Source organism: Rhinolophus sinicus, chromosome 16 (genome assembly GCF_057876585.1).
Source record: "Rhinolophus sinicus isolate RSI-liver-muscle chromosome 16, RSI-T2T, whole genome shotgun sequence".
Taxonomy (NCBI): domain Eukaryota; kingdom Metazoa; phylum Chordata; class Mammalia; order Chiroptera; family Rhinolophidae; genus Rhinolophus; species Rhinolophus sinicus.
The window spans coordinates 184,091,414-184,100,947 of record NC_142516.1 but is presented as its reverse complement, the minus strand read 5'-3'; the positions used below and the strand labels follow the sequence as shown (position 1 = coordinate 184,100,947).

At 44.3% G+C, this 9,534-nt stretch overlaps 1 protein-coding gene and 1 non-coding gene across 2 annotated transcripts in view; both read left to right on the top strand.

Annotated features, from left to right (window-relative positions):
- ELF1 (E74 like ETS transcription factor 1) overlaps window positions 1-9,534 on the top strand; it is a 97,979-nt gene that overhangs the window by 165 nt on the left and 88,280 nt on the right. The window lies entirely within an intron of this gene.
- TRNAE-UUC (transfer RNA glutamic acid (anticodon UUC)) lies at window positions 4-75 on the top strand. The gene has a single exon. It is a non-coding gene; the product is annotated as a tRNA-Glu (tRNA).

The following is a 9,534-nucleotide window of genomic DNA, read 5'->3' as shown; positions in this document are numbered from 1 at the left end:
GCTTCCCATATGGTCTAGCGGTTAGGATTCCTGGTTTTCACCCAGGCGGCCCGGGTTCGACTCCCGGTATGGGAACGTCGTACTTTTTTTTGAAACCCGATCCGGGAGGAACTAATTTTATTGCCAGGGACTCTCGCTGCCTTCCTGTCCCCCTGTCCGGGCGAGTTTGTGGAAAAGGAGCCTTAGTATCGCAGTGGTTAGTTGCGCCGTGACCCGGGCTGCGGCTTCGGGAGTCGCGGGCGGCGCGCCGGGCGGGCGGCAGGAGCGAGTGCGTCCCGGCTCCCCGTGCTCCGTGCCCGGGCTGGCGGCGCAGAGCGGGGCCGCCGGGAAGGAGTTTCGTTTTCTCCGGGCCCCCTCTCGCCACTCCGGTCCCCGGTCGTCCTTTTCCAGACGCCGGGGAGGTGATGATTAACTCGGGCCTCGCCTTATCCCCTCCCAGCGCCCCTCGGGCCCACACCCTGCTCGGCCGCCCCCTTCCGACGGCCCCAGGCGCCGCGGGGCGTGTTTGCCCCCAGCGCTGGGCGCCCGGGACCCCGCTAGCAGCCGCGTTAACTCTCCGCGGGGTGGTGACGAGAACCCCCCCACCCCCACCCCCCCACACACAGCAGCCTCCCCCGGGCGGGGGCGCGCCTGGGCCGGGCCGGAGATCCCCGCGCGGCGTGGCGGGCGGGCGGGCGGGCGAGCCGGGGTGCCCGCGGGCGCGCTTTCCCGTCACCGCCTGATGAGCCGCGTGTCTGCCCGGGGCTCCCGCAGCGCCCGAGCCCAGCCTGGGACTGAGCTCGTTCCAACTTGACATCGGGGCGCTGGTCGCCCTCACGCAAGAGCCACAGGCTTAAGTGCTTTTGCTTGGGAAGGCCTCTGGGGAAGGGGATCCTTTTTTTCTCTTCTGTACACACACCACACCATATACTCTCACACACAGACACGCGCGCGCGAGCTGCGGAGAGGAAAGATGCCACTACGAGGAGATGTCTTTAAAGAAGAAAATTGACTTTTCAAAGCGTCTAAAGCTTTGAGCGCCGAGGATAGAAAAGCCTGGGGTGGAGGTGGGGCTTGGAAGAGAGAATATTGGCCGGCGACTGGGGAGGGGATGTTATAACAAAGTTGCTCTGTATTTTTAAATATAGAAGCCCTGTGTTTATTACGAAGAAGGGGCAGCTGTGTCAGCAGCATGCGAGCTGTAAATGAAACAAAAGCGTTATCTTGAATGCAAGGTTAGAAAACGGGGGGAGCTATATAATATTTAGTCTATCGGGCCTGTGGGAACAAATGAAGAAGGAAAAAGTAGCTCTTGTGGACGGGTTTCTGGTCAGTGCCATTACTAAGAACAGAACTTTTGGTGGCTAGTACCTGCGTTTCCAAAGTGTTGTATAGTTTTCACTGTACAGTAAGTTTCGAAATAATCTGTTAATATCTGCAGGATTAAGGGTTCTTCTTACCTTGTAAATAAACCCCCACAAATAAACATTTTAACTGATTTCATTAATTCCAATATTTGAACATTTACTCAACACCGAGCACCATCTGATGTTTTGGAAAGGTACTGATTGCTGTTGAGGTTCTTCATGTGAGGAGAACTGGATGGAAGACCGAATGGAATCCTGTGTGGGCCCCGGTGATTAGATCTACCTGTGTAGATCTTTCACCTCCTCTGTGCCCTGGATTTAGAGCCATGAATTCTTGACAGTACATATCACTCACAAACTTTAGATAAAGTTGCAAGAATGTTGAGCAGTTCTTAAATAGGTAATGAGAAGAAACGTTTCATTTAAACAGTGGGATTGTGTGATTATTAAGAAAGCGTTTACTAAAGAATCAGGTCTGAATTTGGAAGCAAAGAAAGACTGCTCTGCGTTGTCTGCAAAGAGGCTTTCACTCTTGCCCTTGTGTTTTGTAATGACTTGGTATCACATTATCCCAAATGGTGCTGAAACGGACCCTGGTAATTGCAAGTAGCTTTACGCTGGTTGTACGTGACGGTATGTTGAGGGAAGTAGTTTGGTGACAGTATCTGTGTCCAAGATGTAGACTCCTGTGTGGCTGTGCCTCAGCCAGCCCAGGTAAGGCAGCATCTGAAATGCTGCAGGAGCACAGAGGCCAGAAGTCATTTCTACTCAGGGAAGAGGACTGGAGGAGACATGGAAGGGAGAGTGTTTGCTCTGGACCTTGAAGAACTGGTTGGATTTCTCCTGGCGGGGAATATGAGTCATAAAGCTGAGATGGGGGAACATGGATGACAAGTTGTCTGGTTCTGCGGGGCACGCAGTGCCTGGAGGGAGAGCCGTGGGAGACCAAGCCGGGACCAACAGGTTATTTTATCAAGGGAGTGACATTTATGTCACTAGAATTTTAAAAATATTTTTGTCTCTTTGAGAAAACCAAGTGTAATATGTGAAAATGCTTGCTTTAAAAGATTCAAACAACATAGAGAAACATGTTGAATATTTTGTGCCCATAGGTTTTGTGTTTAGCAATCAAATACTCATTTTTAATTAGTAAAATGGAGGAAAGCAGTTAATTAGAATTCAATTTAAAAGAGTGAAATCTAATTTTAAATTATGAGAATGACCTGCAACTATGTTCTTACTGGCTTGTTTTATTGAAAATGACCTTAATATTCCAAGACAGAGCTGCTAGTTACTGGCATTAAGACATACCCCTTAAGTTGGTTAAGAGTAGGTGATCAATTTGTAAGATTCATCTAGATGCTTGTAATTGACATGCATGGCTACCAGAACCATCGGTGCTCATATTTTGGGTGTTCTGTCTTGGGCCACAAAATAAAGTGATACTAATTAAATGGTGTGGGTTTACCCAGATAGTCTCCTTAATGTTTGCTACGATTAGTTGTGATCAGAAGATAGGTGAAAATTCAATAAGTGTTTGCATAGATGGACACCTGTATTTAAAGAAATATAATGGGTTAAAAAAATGATGGCATTTTAAAATCCGAAGACCTTACCCTGGTCTCTGAGGCCCAACATTACCTGGCCTCTGCTTACCTGCCCACCTCATCTCCTACCTTCTCTGCCTCTTTATTAAACTTCGGCTCCACTGGTTTGCTTTTTGTCTTGAACTTGCTCAACTTGTTCTTTTCTCAGTTTTATTTCTTGCCTTTCCACTGCCTGGAATATTTCTCCTCCAGCTCTTCACATCTCAGGTCCACATTTTCTTCTCAGTGGGGTCTGTTCTGAGCGCTCTAGCTAGTGACTCCCTTTTGTTCTGGTTTCTTTCTGGTTGGTTTTCCCTGTTTTATTTTCTCCTTTTCCTTATTATCTAAAAGTAACATGTCTAGTTTTTCAGTTTATTTATTAGTCCACTAGAATATACGTTCCATGAGGTAAGGATGTTATATAGTGAGATCATTCTTACTCTGTAAGGTTGCAACAACAGAAGTTGGAATCCTCATACCCTGCTGGTGGAAATGTAAAATGGAGCAGTTGCTTTGGAAAACAGTTTGGCAGTTCCCTCAAAATATTAAACATCGAGTTAATCATATGATTCAGCAATTCCACTCCTAGGTATGTACCCAAGAGAAAGTAAAACATATCCATACAAAAACTTGTACAGATGTTTACAGCAGCATTATTCATAAGCGGAAAGTGGAAACAACTCACATGTCCATCAACTGATGAATGAATAAATAAAATGTGATGTATCCATACAATCAAATATTACTTGGCAATAAAAAGAAATGAAGTACTGATATATACCACATATTGGATCAATGTCAAGAACATTATGCTAAGTTAAAGAAGCAAGACTCAAAAGACCACATCTTGTATGATTTCATTTATATAAAATGTCCAGAATAGCCAAATCTATAGAGAAAGGATAGATTATGTGCTTGGGGGTCGGGGGGCTACAATGGAGGGGTTGGGAAATGAACTGCTAATGTCAGCAGCATTTGAGATGGGCTTTGAAGTCAGGTTAGGCTTTTGCTGGTGGAAATGATAATGGTGGGAGGCTAGGTGTTAAGAAGGAAGCGAGCAGGAGCAGAGGTACAATAACAGTTGCTGGCACATTTGGGCTGAACCAGAGGGTCAAGTATAAGAATGGGAAACAAGCCGCAAAAATCCGTTAGGGTCTATAGCAGGCAGGGTCTATAGCAGGCAGTGTCAGTGCTGGCAGATCTCTGTGTCTTTCTGTTACTCCCTCACCCCCCTAGTGTGCTGCCAGAGGCCCAACCTTGGGAACAGCTTTATCCCTTACCTGCAGAGACCTGGAAGTGCCTGTGGGCTTTTCTCCTCTCCCCTAACGACTTTCAACCCAAGACTGGCCAGTCGGGAGTGTAACCTTGGAGCAGGGACTGAACTTCTTCCCCTTGGTGTGATGAGCAATTAGAGCAGTACTTGGCACTCGGTGACTGTTCAGAAAATATTTGAATGAATGAATGAAAACCAGGACACTGCAAGGTCTATTCAAAGTGTAGTTTATTTTACAAATCCCCATGACTCTTGCAGAGCATTTCGATGGAAGGTTTTGGAAGGTTCTCATTGCAAAAGTCCTTGAATTTGGGGATAAGGAATTTACTTAGCCAGGAGAAGGGATTTCTGGTAATATAAGTGCTTCAATGAAATTAATTTGGTAGGACTGTGCAGGATGAACTGGGAGATGGAAGGATGGTGTCTGTGGTGTGTCCACTCCCGCCTTCCTGTTCCTGCTGCCATTCTCCCTGGGTCAGGCCTTGGCCAAGGTCAGGGGTCTCTTGTAGCACAGTGATAATCTAACAGCTCTCTTGCCTCTAATCTCTCCCTAAATAAGGTGGCGACGGCCAAATAGAAAGGGTCAGATAAAAGAGGTACATGGAAGGAAAAATTTAAGATATCGGGAAGTAAACACACTAAAAGAAATAGGGAAGTTACGAAGCATAGATTTTTTTTTTTCTGTTTTTGAGAGGACAGGCAGGAGTGTTGGTCAGATAGTAAGTTTGTATTGCCCACCTGTGTGTGCATGTGTGTGTGGCTTTTTGAACACTGAAATGGTTCATTGAATCCAGAGACAAAGTGAAGATTGTGAGACTGCCGCCCTGTGGACAATGTAACTTAGAACTAAAATTCTGAAGAATTAGAATAAAACTTCATTCATTTGAAATTCACTATTTTAGAACTGATTATGGTTCTTCCACATTGGTATATGTGGTTGTGCTCATTAAATAGAAAGTTGAAATTAGTTTGTTTTCTGAGGCTTTTACATAAAGGAATCTAAGATACAATCAATAGCTTAAAAAGTTACAAAGAAGTGCAAGAATGCTTTTTAGATGGCATACTTCTTTCCTCCAGAAATTTCATATCAGAGAGTGTGTTTTTTAAAACGTAGTGGCATGTAGGCCTGTTGTAAAATGGTCTTTTTTTTATATTGTGCTAATTTTTATCCTATTTTATAATGTATATGGTGTTGTCCTTGAAGTTATGTTTCATGAGAAATACGTGAAAACTCCCCCCACTTTTTTTTCATTTAAGTGAAAGTGGACTTCTCTTACCTTTATTTGTGGAGTTGGAGTTTATTGTAGAAATTCTCCATGCTTTGATGAGTTGGATTTTATCAGTATGTTACTTACTTAGAAGGGCAGTCAGCTCACAAATCAAACTGGTAAACTAGCTTGAATCAAAATGAAATGGTGATTGTGAAAGACTTATTTGCTCTTTGCAACTCAGGAAATGTTTCCGTCTTGAACTCTACAAAACTTTCCCAGAAGAAGAGCTGTGTTTACAGCACTAATGTCGTAAATGGCTTGCACACTTGTATTCCCTGAGGTGTCTGGAGGGGTGGGGTAGCCATTTAGCGCTTGCAATTTGTGTTACCAGTAAAAAGTGGGCTGAAGCAGCATTCTGAGGTCAGCGATTGTGTGTTCTTTCTGAATATGGTATTCAGGCTGAGGAAGAGAATGAGGTATCCACTGAGTCCCTGGCCCCTTAAGTAATAGAGAGATTTTCAAATATAATGTTAACAATTTAAAATATTTCCCTGAGTTTTTCTCAAAGGTGTAGCAGGAAAAACATAATATGCTTTACATATTTGTTTTTATTTACCCTTTTCAAAGTAAATATATGAGATTGTATGTGAGTTTTCCAAATTATTTTTTGCTACATTTATATCTTACATTCTGGAGTTGACGTACACTGTGTAGTTTTAAGCAAAGTAGACTATGAATTGTGAAAATGCAAATATTTAGGCCCATAAGGCTTGACATATAAAAAACAGTATTATTTAGGTATTGTTTAAGGAAAGTAACTTTAAAAATACTTCATGACCCTTCTAGATAGTTTTAAATCTTTATTTGTTGTTTAATCTTTTAGTTGTGTTAAAGTTTCTTTTGGATTCAAAATCCGAAGACCAGGATACGTTTCTGATTAAGGATGTGTTGCTAGTCTTGCTTTGTGTGAATCTTTTCATCTGTTTCCAGATTTAATTAAACATTTAATTCAAGCTTTCAAGGTCATAATGAGGTTGGTTTTACCCCAGCTTTCCTAACATCAGTGCTTAGCACTGATACCTTCTTAGGCCAAGGGACACAGATGGCGCTACTAACTGGGAAGGGTAGGGCCCTGCCCTTCAGTCTCCCACCGACTGGGGGGGCACTGACCCAGTTGCAAGAGCTGAAGTAGAAAGGAAGAACATGATGGGAAGGGATTGATCACAGGCAAAGGCCCAGCACATGGGTGGGGCGAGGGGAAATATCCTGATGGAAAGCAGAACATGGGCTTAGGGAATTCAGAACTCCAAGCAGGCAGTTGGCATCAGGGAATTTCAGATATGGGGGGGGTGCTTTCCTTTATTTGTTCTCCCTTGTTTGTTTTGTTTGTTGGTTTAATCATTTCACACGAACCACAATTTTATTGTCCTTTTAAATCCTGCTTTGAAAGACTTTCTTCTTTTCCATTTTCAATACCTTCCAGGATGTCTTTTGTTCGTTCATGGAGCATATTTTAAGAGGGCTTTTCACCACATCTTTGTAGGGAAAAGAAAGCACAGAAAATTTATATAAAAGCAAATCCTCCATCTCACATTCATGGGGATAGCTACTATAAAAAAAAAAAAAATAACAGGTGTTGGCGGGGATGTGGAGAAATTGGGGCCTTTGGGTGCTCTTTGTGGGAATATAAACGGTGCAGCCACTATGGAAAACAGTATGGCAGTTCCTTACAAAATTAGAAATAGAATTATCATATGATCCAGCAATTATCATATGATCTGTGTAACCACAGAACCAGCTCAAAATGGTCCTATTCTGTTTACTGAGATAGTGAGTTGCTTTTTAGAGAGAACAGACCAAGACCACAGTTCATGGAGCCAGGGCATGTGCAGAGGAGAAACTTTGGCCTCCAGCTGTTCCCGGAACTAAAGTCTCATCCCCACCCCACCCCCACGGAACCAAAGGACCAGGACATAAGCAGAACTTGAATGAACACCAGAGCCCTTTCTAGAGCCAAGGGTCCATTGTGCAGGATGGTCCAGTGTGGACGCCCCTTTACCATAAATGGCCAAGCTCCGAGGTCCTCCGATTAAAACTTGCCCCCCCAGCACGTCGGCATCTGTTCTCTGGAAACCCGTAAAAAGCCTTTGCCTTGTGCAGGGAGGCCCTGCGGGTCTCCTCGGTCAGTAAGCCTTTCCTCACTCCAGACTCGGACGTTTTGAGTTTTGACCTTTTGAAGTGTGGGGCACACGAACTTTGGTTCCGTCTCAGCGATGTTTTCACACCCGTGTCCGTAGCAGCATTATTCACGCTAGCTGAAAGGTGGAAGTAGCCAGCATGCCCATCAGCAAAATAAACAAAATGTACTTACAGTGGAGTATTAGTCAGCCTTAAAAACGAAGGAAATTCTGACACGTGCTACGTGAAACATGGATGAACCTGGAGGACATTATGCCAAGTTAGATCAGCCAGTCACAAAAGACAAGTACTGCATGATTCCACGTACAAGTTGTACCTAGAGTCGTCAGAAGCATGGAAGTCGGGGGGTGGGGGGGTGGGGGGTGATTGCCAGGGTTGTGGGGAGGAGGACTAAGGAGTTGTTCAGTGGGTACAGCGTTTCAGTTTTGCAACCTGAACAAATCTGGAGATTGGTGGCATAACACCATGAATGTAGTTGCTAGCACTGAACTTAAAAATGGTTAAAATGGTAAATTTTGTGTTATGTATATTTTCCCACAATTTAAAATTTAAAAAGGCAAATCTGAATGTATACTTGGAGTGTAAAAAGCATCTCTAAGGAGATTGAAGTCAGTAATTTGGTCAGTATTCGGGTGTTAAATGCTGAGGATATAAATATAAAAAAAGCAGACAAGATCCTCAGGAAGCTTACAGTTTAGTGGGGGAGACAGACTTTGTCTGAACAAGTAAAACTTGTCCTTTAGTGTCAGCGCAGAACAGGGAGATCCCTAACAGCTAAGTGGGAAAGGCTATGCTGAAAAGGTTTCCTTGAGGAAATGGCATTTGAATACAGACCCGAGGGAAGGACAGGACTGGAGGGGAGGGGAGGGGAGGCGAGTCTGAGGTGGCAGCATTTGCAAACGATTGCAAGCAGGAAAGAAAGAGTGGCTATAGAGGCACTGTCGGACACGTTAGGGATTTTGAAATTCATCTTAAGCAGAGCAGACAGACATTGGTGGGTTTTAAGCTGGGGAGTATAGGAGTGGAATGCGGTGGAGAAAAAGAATCTTTTAAAAATTACCTACTTAATCTGGTGCTTGAATGTCAGAGGGAAAAATGGTTCGATTCTCTTTATTCAGAAGCCAGTTTGGCTTGTAATTGTGGTAAAATGTACTTAAAAGGTGAATTTAAGGGAATTGTTAAGGGTAATGGAGTGGAGGTGGTTTTCATTTTTATCCTCTGACTTGGTGGTTGAAACCCTAGAAATGGATGCGTTTGCCCAGCGAGGGTGTGGGGGGAGAAGAGGGCTTTGAGCTGAACGTTGTGGCCCCTCCAGTGCTCAGTGGTGAGGGAAGTGGAGGAGGTGGGATGGAGATTTGGGGAGAAGGAGTCCAGAGGGGGGCAAGGCCAGGAGAGAGCAGTCACCAGGTGTAACAGAACAAGTTCTGGAACTGTTGATTGGGTTCAGTCCTGTGTGGTCGTTGGCTTGAGTGAGAACAGATTTAGTGGCGTAATAGGCGCAGTATTAGATTAGACAAGAATGAGTGGGAAATGAGGAAATGGAGTAGAAACAGGTCTTTGAGGAAGTTTGGCTGTGAAGGAAGTGAGAAAGAATGGTAGATGGGGTTAGGGTTTGTGTGACAGTTGGGGTGTTGAATCGTGGAGTTTTGTTCGTTTGTTTTTTAAGCAGGAGCTTGAATTTTAAAAATATCTTCTTTAGATCTATGAAATATTTGAGAAATATATTACACACCTTGCTGGTTCCCTAAATGGGATCTACTGGGTACGTATATGTCCTCCCACTGACTTATCGGGAGACGTGTCCTGGGACTGTCCACAGGTGCAGTCAGGGGTGCTGAGGCACGAAGGTGTGTGTGTCACCAGACCTGCTTCCGGTCACACGGGCCGTGGAGAACAATCCTGGGGCCACTTAGACCCGC